The sequence below is a fragment of the Epinephelus moara genome, chromosome 24 (assembly GCF_006386435.1).
Source record: "Epinephelus moara isolate mb chromosome 24, YSFRI_EMoa_1.0, whole genome shotgun sequence".
NCBI lineage: Eukaryota > Metazoa > Chordata > Actinopteri > Perciformes > Serranidae > Epinephelus > Epinephelus moara.
In genome coordinates, this window is record NC_065529.1 from 722,309 (window position 1) to 735,496 (window position 13,188).

At 42.2% G+C, this 13,188-nt stretch overlaps 1 pseudogene; it reads left to right on the plus strand.

The window, feature by feature from the left end:
* The first annotated feature begins 3,921 nt into the window (after window positions 1–3,921).
* Window positions 3,922–5,416, plus strand: LOC126385436 (uncharacterized; annotated as a pseudogene).
* The last annotated feature ends 7,772 nt before the right edge of the window (window positions 5,417–13,188 follow it).

The window sequence follows — 13,188 nt, forward strand, 5'->3', positions numbered from 1 at the left end:
TCCTTAACTGGGTGAGAGCTATTTTTGTTTTCAATCTAACACTACAAAAAAAGTAAAAATGCATAAAAACTGATATTCCCCATAAACATTGCCTGAGCTCAGACAGTTGTGATCATTTAAAAAAAATCCCTAAAAAACTAGAGAATATTTCATTTTTGGGCTGTTTTTTGTATAAAAATGAGTGGTACATGACAGAAACCGGCCTGTAAAGGGTTAATTAACTAATTTTATTGTTTGAATTATAACAGTCATGGTGGGAGAGAAGTTAAATAACATAACCAAAAAAGAAAAATCTTAAAATATATAACCATTAAAAAGTTATACCTTCAGCCATCATGAGGACGCAATGAGTCCTTAACTGGGTGAGAGCTATTTTTGTTTTCAATCTAACACTACAAAAAAAGTAAAAATGCATAAAAACTGATATTCCCCATAAACATTGCCTGAGCTCAGACAGTTGTGATCATTTAAAAAAATCCCTAAAAAACTAGAGAATATTTCATTTTTGGGCTGTTTTTTGTATAAAAATGAGTGGTACATGACAGAAACCGGCCTGTAAAGGGTTAATTAACCAGTTTAATTGTTTGAATTATAACAGTCATGGTGGGAGAGAAGTTAAATAACATAACAAAAAAATAATTATCTTAAAAGATAAAACCATTAAAAAGTTATGACTTCAACCATCACAAGGATGCAATGAGTCCTTACTGGGTGAGAGCTATAAATTTAATTACACATTGAAAAAAAAACTTTTAGCATTTTATTTATTTATTTTTTTTTCAACATGAACAGATAAAGGCAAAACTTCCCCAAAGCATTTTGCTAAAGCATGATTGCAGCCAAAATGCTGCTCAATAGAGGAACGGGCGAGGACTCATTGAGTCGTTGCAGGGTGTAAGGGTTAAAAAGAGTATTACCAAATATCATACACCCAGATCAATGTGGATTCCTGCAAGGTAGATCTATTACCGATAATATTAGACAAGTAATTGAAGTAATTGAATATTATGACCAGAAAAACATTCCTGCCTTGATTTTTTCTGTCGATTTTGAGAAAGCTTTTGATAAAGTACGTTTGGATTTCATTTGTAAATGTTTAGAATGTTTTAATTTTGGACCCTCTTTGATTAACTGGATTAAAGTAATTTATAGTAATTCTAACTGTTAAGTCCTAAATAACGGATTTTTTTCAGAAACAATTAAGTTACACAGAGGACTGAAACAGGGTTGTCCGATTTCGGCGTACTTATTTATTCTAGCTATAGAAATTTTAGCCCAAAAAGTGAGAGCAAATAGTGAAATTGAAGGTTTGAGAATATTTACTTTAGAATCAAAAGTTTCAATGTATGCGGATGATGTAAATTTTCAAATACAACCAAATATAACAACTTTTACTGCACTAGTCGATGAGTTAAATGATTTTTCTAATATTTCTGGTTTGAAGCCTAATTATGAAAAATGTACAGTACTGCGTGTGTGACCTGCCAGTTAAATGGACTGATGGTCCTATAGACGTCCTAGGTATACATGTGCCTAGAAATATGGAACATATAACAAAAGAAAACTTTGAAAGAAAGCTTCTTAAAAGTGACAGATTATTACAAGCCTGGAGAATGGCTAGTCTGACTGTTTATGGGAAAATAATAGTGTTAAATTCTTTAGTGATCCCTCAGTTTGTTTACATCCTTATGGCATTACCATCACCAAAGGAGGATCTTTTCAAAAAATATGAAAGAATGGTTTTTGTTTTTTTATGGAGCGGCAAGCCAGACAAAATAAAGCGTGGTTACTTATATAACGATTACAGGTATGGTGGGCTTAATCTATTGAGCCTCAGAGCACTTAACTTTGCATTGAAGGCATCCCTTGTGCCCAAATTTAACTCAAATCCCCAATGGTTTTCAGCAAAGCTATTAACAACCTTTCATCCTCTTTTTCATAAACAACTTTATCCTTACTTTCAGTTAACTGCCTCTCAATTTGCTCTGTTGAAGAGAAAAGGTTTTCCTTATTTATCAGGTTTCTTGGAAGAAGTTATAGTCAGTTGGCTTAAATACCAATACCATCAACCAGAATTATCTCATGAAATTCGAAATCAATTGTTATGGTACAACAGTAATATTATGATTAACAATATGTCCTTTTTTATTGAATCAATGTTTACAGTGGGTTTATTATTTGTAAATGACCTTTCAAATAGTAAAGGTGAAATTATGTCTTACAATGAATTGACGGCTATATACGGTAATGTTTGTGACTCCTTGACATATAATCAACTTTGGGCAGCTATCCCACAGGCTTGGAAGAGGAAATTATCATTAAGCTCAAAACAACTAGTATGTTGCCCTGCTATCAAGGATAGAACATGGGTAAATAAGAGGAAGATAAATAAAAAAATATATAATTTCTGTATGTACAAAAGAAAAATTGCAGTGGCACCTTATGCTGTATGTTCAAAATGGGAGGATCTATTTGATTTATGTATTCCATGGAAAAAAGTTTTTACAAACATTTATACAACCACTTTTGATATCTCTATTAGAATTATACAGTTAAAAATCATTTATTGTTATTTGCCCACCAAAAAAAGACTCAAAAAATGGGGCATCCAACAATGTGACTTATGTAGATTTTGTGAAGAGGAAGAGGAGTCAGATCTTCATTTATTTTGGTATTGCAAGGAAGTTGCACTTTTCTGGATTAGAGTAGGTCAATGGATTTCTGTTTATAGCCCAAGCTTCTACAGCTGCCCTCTAACTATTATGTTTGGTGATTTAAGGGATGAAATAGAAGGAAAAGACTTGAATAATATTATTACTATGATGGGAAAAGCCTTTATATTTAAAGCCACAAAAAACAGTTAAAAACTTAATAGAAACAAAGAACAGTGTGTAATTTTTGAACGTGGGTGGGAAATTTTGAGTTTGAGTGAAGGCTGGTCTTAATAACAGAAATTGTGGTGACGGAAGGCTTTTGTTTATTTTTGTTTATTTTTGTCTGTTTATCTTTTTTGCTATTTATTTATTTATTATTACTATTATTATTATTATTTTTTTTTTTTTTATAATATTATGTTAATGTGTTCAGGGCAGGACAATTTCGTTTTTCATGGCGAGACCTCAAGATTAAACGCTCGGCAGCGGGCGCACCATTCAACATTGGGCAAATCCTGTGATAACTTTTGGTCACAACATAGTCAGGCTTTAGTTTGCTCTAGCTTTCTCCCTCTTTCTCGACGTCATCTGCTCTGCTTTTCCTTACCGTCGATCAGAGCTGGACAACTATCTGTCCATCGTGTTGGACATGGCTTTGCGTTTTGGGGGGGCGGGATTTTATACCTACCATGTCCACTTCGCTGCACAAGCAGCCGGCCAGTTGCAGCAGCTAAATCAGGGGACGTACTGGGGGGTCCTCGATTCTGAAATATACTGCCGCATTTTCGCAGCTCGTTCCTCCCTCTCCTGCAACTTATGCGGCACCCCTTCTCACCCTGCCACTATCATGGCTCCTCCACCGCACTCCAGCCCCACCACTCCATTCAATGCCCCGATCTTCGACCGTCTGTCTTCCGCTGCACCTCCTCCTCCTGTCATCCCCAGAGCCAAGGACGCACGTCCCACTGTCAACATGCTGGTATCAAAGGGCGTCGACAAGCGAGGACGGCCGATCCTCTATCAGGGCGGCAGGATGGTGTGCAATAATTTCAATCAGTGGGGTTGCAACTCGTCCAGCCGCCGCCTCCTGCACGTCTGCTCCTTCTGCGGGGGCGCTCACGCCAGGACCACCTGCCCCCACAATCCCACCAACACAGCAGCATGACTAGAACGTCACCTCGGCACGCCCATCAAGGTACGTGCACTCGCTGCTGCTCTCAGTGATCACCCTCTCATCTCTGGCTTCACTCACTGTTTTCACCCTGGCATGGAGGTGCTTCCCGATTCTTCCCACACGTGTCACAATCTTCAGTCCGCTCTCACTGAGCCCGACATTGTCGACACGTTACTGGCAAAAGAGGTCACTGAGGGATGTATGATAGGCCCTTTCGATCATCCACTTTTCTCTGTATTCCGTATTAGTCCCATCGGTGTCGGCACACGCAAATACTTGGGGAAAAAGAGGCTGATCATTGACCTGTCTTCCCCACACGGCTCCGACATCCTGAGCATCAACAGCCTTATTCCTAGCCTGGATTTCTCCATGCAGTACGCCACCATTGACCACGCCATGGCACTGTTCCGTCTGGCGGGACATGGAGCATGGCTGTCTAAGGCTGATATCACCAGCGCATTCAAGGTCTTGCCCATTCACCCCGACTTCTGGTGTTATTTTGGTGTCTGCTGGAAGGGGGGTTACTACTTCTCCGTGCGTCTCACTTTCAGCTGCAAGAGCAGTCCCAAAATCTTTGACTCTTTATCCGAGGCCCTATGCTGGATCCTCTCCAACAATTACAGGCTCCCCTATGTGCTTCATCTCCTTGACGATTTTCTTGTCGTGACTCCTCCGTCCTCACCTCCTCGCCACGGTCTTACTACACTTACGTCCGCATTTTCCGACCTCGGCGTCCCTCTGTCTGAAGAAAAAACTTAAGGACCTGGCATGTCCATCGAGTTTCTGGGCATCACTCTGGACTCACTGTCATTCCAGGCTTCACTGCCCTTGGAGAAAGTGCAGCGCATCTCGCTGCTCTTGTCTAATTATCTCCTGACAGACAGGTGCACCAAACGCCAGCTGCTCGCTTTCCTCGGGTACCTCAATTATGCCATCCGCATAATTCCACAGGCAAAATCTTTTCTTTCTCAGCTGCTGACCAAAGCTGCATCCATTCCCTCTCTCCACGACTGCGTGGTTCTGGACGACACGTAAAATGAAAATGCGCATGTGGCAGCAATTTCTGTCATCCTGGAACGGCATCTCATTCTTCTACGATGACTTCATCACCCATCCCAAGGACATTCAACTCTACACGGACGCAGCTCCCTCTGTAGGTTTCAGCGGGTATTACGGGGGGAGGTGGTTTGCTGCTGCTTGGCCCTCCGAGTTCGAGTCCCTCGACGCAGAGTCACGCTCTCCCTCATCTGCTCTGTACGAGCTGTACCCCGTGATCATCGCCACTCTAATTTGGGGGCAAGAATGGTCTAAGAAATGCATTACTATTCACTCTGACAACACAGCAGTAGTAGATATCATCAATAAAAGCCGTTCCCGTTCCCCAGTCATCCTGCCATTCACCCGCAGACTCACTCTCATCGCCGCTCAGCATCAATTCATCCTCCGTGCATCTCACATTCCCGGTCACCGCAACGCCATCGCTGACTCACTTTCCCACTTCTCTTTCCAGAAATTCAGATGCTTGGCTCCAGACTCGGATGTCCATCCCACACCAATCCCACCATTTTCAGCGACCATATTCAATTAAATCCTCATCTGGCAAATCTCACTCGCACCTCCCAAGAAACCATCCTTAACAGTTTACCACCAAGCACGCTATCTGCTTACCTCACCGGCTGGAATTCTTTCAAGAATTACCACGCCACTTACCATCTACCATTTCCCTCTCTGGACGCCATGTCCATGTGCAACTTCATCACACACTGTCATACTGTAACAAAGATCCGGGCCTCCAGCATACAAACATATCTGGCTGGTATCAATTTATTCCATAAATTATCCACCGGCCTCCCTTGTCAGTCAATCTCGCACGCTCACGTCACCATGCTAATCAAAGGCTTACGAAAGCACGAACCAGCGCTGACAGCCAGACGCCTTCCTCTCACCTCCGATCTGCTCTGCCGCTGCATACGCACTCTGCGCTCCGGTTACATTTCTCCCACAGTCGACTTAACACTGGAATCAATGTTTCTACTCGCTTTCTTCGGATTTCTGAGGTGCTCTGAATTTGCTCCAACCTCATCTGTCTACGATCCTTCCCGTCATCCCAGTCTATCCGACATCACCACTCACACTTCAGACTCGCTCATATTCACACTCCGCAGGAGTAAAACTGTTCAGTTAGGAGTATCCTTTCCCATCTACATCTTTCGCCTCAACTCCTTTCTCAGCCCGCACGAGCCACTGACCAGATACATCCACACCCGGTATTCCGCCCGCGCTTCACCACAAGATCCCCTCTTCCTCACCGAAACAGGGAAGATGGCCACCCGTTTCTGGTTCCAGAAACACTTCCATAATATCCTCCGTCTCTCTGGAATTTCATCTGATCATTACTCTTGCCATTCGTTCCGCATCGGCGCTGCCTCCTCAGCCGCCAGATCAGGATCTCAGACCAAGTCATTCAGGTCCTCGGCCGCTGGTCTTCACAAGCATATCAAACCTACATCCACAATAACCTCAATGATCTCCGTCTACCACACGACAGACTAAGCCTCACTTAATCAGACTCTTTTGGGGGCTTCCTAACAGCACGGGCTCATCAGAACACGAGACGGAACCCCCACACTGAGTCTCTCCGCCCACATCCACACCTCACCCAGTCCGACCCTCCGATGACGTCATCTCCATCCTGTTCATTCACCTGCAAATCTGCACTCCTCCATCCATCACCACCCCATTCATAACCATTTCTCTGACAATCACATCTTTATTAAATCTTTAAACTGCATATCGTTGTGGCGTGGTCCTTGCTAGTGAACTTTAAATTAAGTTATGAAAACACTCAAAATAAATTTTAGGGGGTTTGAAAGTATTTTGTGCAACTTTTTTACATGTACAATTTTGAGGGATACAGCCATGATATTTCTGTATTTAGAAAAATATGTGTTAAAACAAAAACGATTTTCATTTTTTTTGTGGTTTATTGCACTTTTTTTTAGCAATTTCTTCCATTGGTATGAACATATGTCCACACATATTATTAAAATTTGGGATTTAAGGGTTGTATTGATGTATAGCATATTAAAATACTTCAAAAAATGTCACTACAGCACTCTGGCAGACTTGTTCTATGGTAGGTCATAAAGGGTTAAAAGCATCCAAGTCTAAGGATGTCTTTGATATTGATGCAAGGTTCTTTAAAAAAAAATCAATACTGTGTAAGCCTTTAACTCATCTGATAAATTTATCAATAACAAATTCATATTTTTTATTTTTATTTTCACCCATGCAAGATCTAAAGAGGATGCTGCAGCCAAGCTGACAGCTGCAATCAGCAAGGTGTCAGATTGTCTCCGTCCACTGCAAAACTTTTTGTACAGACTATGATCTTTCCCCATCTGTCTTACTGCATAACAACTTGGTCACAGGCCGGTGTGACTACACTGAAGCCCGTGTACTCACTTTATAAACAAATCCTACAAGTACTAGATAAAAAGCCAAAGGATTATCATCACTGTAATATCCTGAAAAAATATAATTTCCTTGACTTTGTTAACTTCTTATTTTACTCTGACACATGCCTGATGTTTAAAGTTATTCATAATCTCGCACCCCCTCCCCATAGAGGATGCCTGTCCTACCCCAGCAGTGGCAGTGCCAGCAGGACTAGAGCATCCACTTGGGGTGACTGGGTGCCGCAGTTCAGAAGGACAGCTTTTGGTCAATCAGCTTTCTTGGTTAAAGTAATAAGGAAGTGAAATTCCATACCCACAAACATCAGTGACTCAGGATGACTTGCAGTGTTTAAGACCAGCCTCAAGCTTTGGCTAAAGTCAAGACAAGAATTTCACCACCAATGATTGCCTTGTATGAATTTATTGTATTTATCATACTGATTTTTTCTCACACTGATGGATTTTCATGTATTGTTTTGTTTTTATGTATTAATGTATTTGTTGTTTTGAGGTTGTTGTTTTTTGTCTACCTGCCCAGGGACAACAGATGTAAATTAGCTGCCAGCTAACTCTGGTGTAATTACTTTTAATTGTGCGCTGTCCCTGTAAAAGTAAACAATAAAAATGTGATTCTGGTGGTACACCAAACACTACCTCTTTTTTGTATTTATCAATAGAGCGTTGTTGCTCCACTCAGCCTCTTTGTCCACCCTGCCTTGGTGCAATCCAGGGTCGCTAGAATTATCTAATAGATATAAAAGCTGTGTCATCAGAGTACTTTCAAACGTACTGGTCTGGTGTATTTAAGCAACTCTTACCTTTCTTGCATTCCACACAGCACTTAGAAAAGATTGGAACATCCACAACTCCTGCCTCCCTCCAAAGTCCCATCCCCCTCCACCTGCAACTCCACCTCCCTCCAAAGGCCTACTCCCCCCCTTCTCCATTACATCCTCATTACGTCTATGATAGAAGTAGGCATTGGCAAGGCAATGTTAGATACATGGAAGAGGAGAGCAAGTGTAAAGGCCACACCAAGCCAACGGTCGGCCATCGACCAAAGTCAGGCTGTCGGTGAGCGTCTGTCGGCCTAGTTTTTGCAGTGTGTCCCGCACCGTCGGCCCTTCGGCGTTGGCGGCGGAGCTAGTCGGTGAAAGAGATCACTCTGATTGGCTGTTTAGGTTTTATTCCCTCGCCCCTGTAGCGAGTGAATCTGCCTGTAGTGAAACCGGGGCTAACCGGTGCTTCCTCCTCAGGCTCCACTTCACTCAGCTGCCCACAGACCAGCTGCTTCTTCCCACTTTAACCTGAATAACAAATCGGAGCTAGCTATGAGGCTAGTGGAGCATTAGCCGCAGCATGACCGGAGAGAAGCACAGCCAGTTAGCCTCCGCTAGTCTCTGAGCTAGCCCCGGTTCTTCGTTTGGATCCAACTGGAGCACCGAGCCCTAGTTTGTTATTCAGGTTAAAGTGGGAAGAAGCAGCAGGTTTATGGGGCAGCTGAGTGAAGCTGAGTGAAGTGGAGCCTGCGGAGGAAACACTGGGACCGTCTGAATGTAATAGTCCGTGGAGGTGCTGCGGTGCTTGGCTGCACAGATAGGTAACACCTCGGTTGTCAGGATGTACTACTCTCTCACTCCGCTCTCTCTCACGCGGGCACAGAACATCGGATGTAGTCCGTTTAGTGTGTTCAAATGCAACTGACACAGGGCGAAGTGAGGCGAGGTAGACGACGCAACAGTTGGCTTTCGTCGCCGCTAGTTCTTTGATGTCGGTTTGGTGTGTCCGCACCTTAACATTACAACCAAGACAGTCAAACGCAACAAGTTTTAAAACTCAACCAGAGTCAGTGATGACTGATGAGTTTTAGAATAAGGTTACAGTGGTAACATTAGATAGTAGCGTTAACGTTACTAGTAAGTGGAAACGCACAAGGAAGATAACGTTAATGTTTCAGAGGCTACGCTACGGTAGGCTAACGTTAGCCATTAGCAACTGGATGCTGTGTTTTCATATAACGTTATGAACTGAACTTCTTCATTTGTCATTTTTATGCGCAGCACAAAAACGAAATGACATTCCCCAAGCAAAAAGAAACAAAACATTTAAAAACAATTTGTGCAACATATAAGAAAGAACATATAGTGCAATAGTAAGGGGTCGAAAAGGGTCGACATTTCACAGTCAAAAACTCCACATCCTGAGAGCAGAACAGGGAGATCCTCTTCACATCACAGCACCATGAATTGTTTGTTTATATTGCCAGACCACCACATTGGTGCCTACCAGATGACGCAGCCTCCCTGTCTGCTCTATGTAAGTGTTGGCCCCGTTAGCTCAACACCGGAGTCTGATATGTTACCATTCATCCATGTCTCAGTGAACACAAGGACGCAGCAGTCCCTCACTCCTCGGTGAGTGGATCTCCACAGTCGGATGTAATCCACTTTCGTGTCCAGCGAGCGGACATTCGCCAGAAGGACGCTGGGAACAGCTGGTTTGATGGGGTTGGCTCTTAGCCTAGAGCTAACCCCTCCGTGCTTCCCCCACCTCTGCGTCCTGTCACAGCGCTGCCGGTGTCTCCCTGTCGGGACAGCTCCAGGCGAAACCATGGTCATCTCAGGGCTAGCTTGACGTAGCAGGCCAAGCTTGCTTCACATCCTGAGCTCTTTCGGTCGTAGCGTTAGATCTCTGCAGTGGTTTCTAATGTCTGTTAGAAAGTCACGACTGTATTGCACTTAAGAATTTATTTCTTGTTGCACTGTGTTTACTTCGCCGGCCGGTGTACGCAGAGGCTGCCACCATGTTGATTCAAACTTATAGGCAAACTAAAAATACCTGTCCAGCAGAAACTCTGCAACCATCTCGTCCCTTTTTAGCTCAGGATGAAGCTGCATCAGTCTTTGCCATTGCTCGAAAGCAGAGCCGATGTTGACCCGAGTTTTGGCTCTTGCAGCATCAAGTTCTCTCTTAGTGTTAGCTTTTTATGCAATATTCTTTCTTTTGCCTACTTATATCCCTGCTGGAGCGGCTGGAGGTGGACGCGGTGGTCTGCATTTGTCTGCCATTGTTACGGAGAAAAGTTTATATCCACAAGCGACCCTGTTACTAGTTTATATCCACAAGAGTCCCTGTTACTAGCGTATTATTTGTTGTCTCACAGACTCGGTGGCAGGGGTGTGGGGGGTATGTTACGTGAGCGCTTACTTTATTCGACGTGGGGAAGACAGACAGGACAGACAGGACAGGAGTAAACTCTGACCAATCATTGCATTCGGTCCGAATGCAATGATTGGTCAGAGTTTTCTTAGAACCATATAAGAATGGTATAATTATGAGTTTTTATTTCTGGTGGAATTCAGTTACATATTTGTGTGCCATCAGCTTATTAATAGCATACCAATAGAGGGTTCTGTTCACCTTCACCCTTTGTACTCTGTTAGTGAGAACAAATATCTGACTGTATTGTATTGAAAGCTGATGAATCGTCTGAGAATAGCACTCTTGCATAATTTTGGTTGGATTTGTCCAGGTGTTTTGTAATTGGATGGACTGGTGTGACAACCGCGTCTCCTGTACCACTAACCTTTTTATAGGCAAACTGACAGGGGTAAAGCTTGTCTTTAGTAATACTGACAAGATGTTCGAGTAATAGTCTTTCAAGTGATTTCATAACCACTTAAGTAAGAGCTATGGGTCTGTAGTCCTTTTGTTCTTGTGGACAGGGGATTTTGGGTAGTGGTTTTATGTGTGAGGTTTTCCACACCAGGGGGACAGTGTATGTGTCTATAGAGGCTTGGAAGATAGGTTGCCACACAGGTGCTAGCTCAGCTAGCAAGTTTTTCAGGAGAAAAGGCACTACACTCATCTGGCCCATTAGCTTTCCTGGGGTTGGTACTTTGGAATGTTTTCCTGACCTCCTCTGTAGTGATGGTAATTCTGCCTGAGGGAGCAGGTATAACATTCTCTAGGATTTCTGCACATTTATTTGAATTATCTAAGGATTCATATCTAGTAAAGAACGTATTCAAAACCATTTGTAAAATTGAAGTTCATTATCTACCACAATAGGTTTGGATGGGGATGACATTCCTGTCATAGTTTTCATAGTGTCCCACATCCTTTTATGATTATTAGCTTTAAATGTATCTTCTAAATGCTGTCTATGTACTGACTTTGCCTCCCTTAGGCTAGCTTTTAGCTTTTTCTTTTTTTTTCAGTTTATTTGAGTACACTAAGATCTTTATTTATCAATGCCTCTTTCCTTGCGTTTATAACTGCTTTTATGTCCCTAGTCACATTAGATTTATTATTTGGGTAGATTATGATTTCCTTTTTAGGGACACACATGTCTACACAGAAGTTGATGTCATCATTTGTCCTATAGTGGTTTCATCTAATGAGCCTTTTATAAAAATTTCCCAATCTGTACAGTCAAAACATGCTTTCAATTTTTCCCTACCTTCATCTGTCTATTTTCTTATTTCTTTTTTCTGGTTTACTTCTCTTTAGTTTGGTCTTATAAACAGGGATCATGTGCACAACATTATGACCAGAGTTCAGTATAGGGGGCCCAACCTTGGATACATATGCATCTGTAATATTGACTTAAAAACTTGTCCAAAATATTATTTTTCCTGGTTCCATCCTTGACATATTGTTTAAATCCTGGCAACACAGTGTCCAGATAACAGTGATTGAGGTCTCCAAGCACGATTGTCGGTGCCTCTGGAAGTTCATGTACACGGTCCGCAATGATCTTGGTCCGCTTGTGACGCTTTCCCGCTGGGGGGCACATAAACTACAAACAGTAGAAGAACCCAAATTCATGGGGCAAATAATAGGTCTTAATGTCATGCCGAGAATTTCTACATTGGGATCATCACAGATGTTGACTTTAATTGAATAATTACGGCACCACTGATCCTGTATGTACACACAAACACAGCCTCCACGTGCTTTTGTTATCATCCAGTACCACTGAGCGCCACAGAAAATCATTCCTGCCTGTGGCTATCAAACTGTACAACTCCTCCCTCTGAGCGGCCCTAGGACTATTTCACCCACTTTCAACATGTGCAATAATTTAATTTGTGCAATAACCCCATTTCACCTTGACTGTATATATTCTGTGTATTATCTATTTAGGTTATTATATATATTGTGTAAATAATCTTGTTTAGGTTACAATATATATATATATATATATATATATATTTATATACAGATATAGATATATATATATAGATATATATATATATATTTATTTATTTTATTTTTTTTTTACTTTTATTCTTTTGTTAATAATCCTGTTTATTTGAACTATATATTTGTAAATAATGTTAAATTTCTTATATTTTCAATTGTCTTTCCACTCTTGCAAGGAGCACCTGTAACGCAAATAATTTCCCCTCGGGGATCAATAAAATATTTCTGATTCTGATTCTGATTCTGATCCTGTAAAGTCTCACAAGCGTGAATCTGGGGACGTCATAGAGTGAGTCAGGCTTTGATGTTACTAAGCAGCTCCGTGCGGAATTCATTACAGTACCTTGCATATGTCCTTATCGTGTCGACTTTGTTGCTTAGGGATCGCAGGTTGGATAAAACTATAGAGGGGAGTGGTGGCCGGGTGGATCTCTTTCTCAGGTGCTTGCGAATTCCCCCTCGTTTTCCTCTTTCGTTCTCCTCTTGTTTCTGATCAACTTAGCCGGTATGTTATCGAACGCTGGATGGTACAGGTGGCTTGGGCTCATTGCATTTGGTTCCGGCCATAAGGCCAGTAGGGCTTCCCAGCTGTATGAGCAGAGAAGCCTTGGTGGTTCTCCACGCCACCAGTCTGTGTTGTGGTTGAGCTGGTTCAGAAATTCCTCCGACTGGCACAGTCCACAGAAGTCAATGA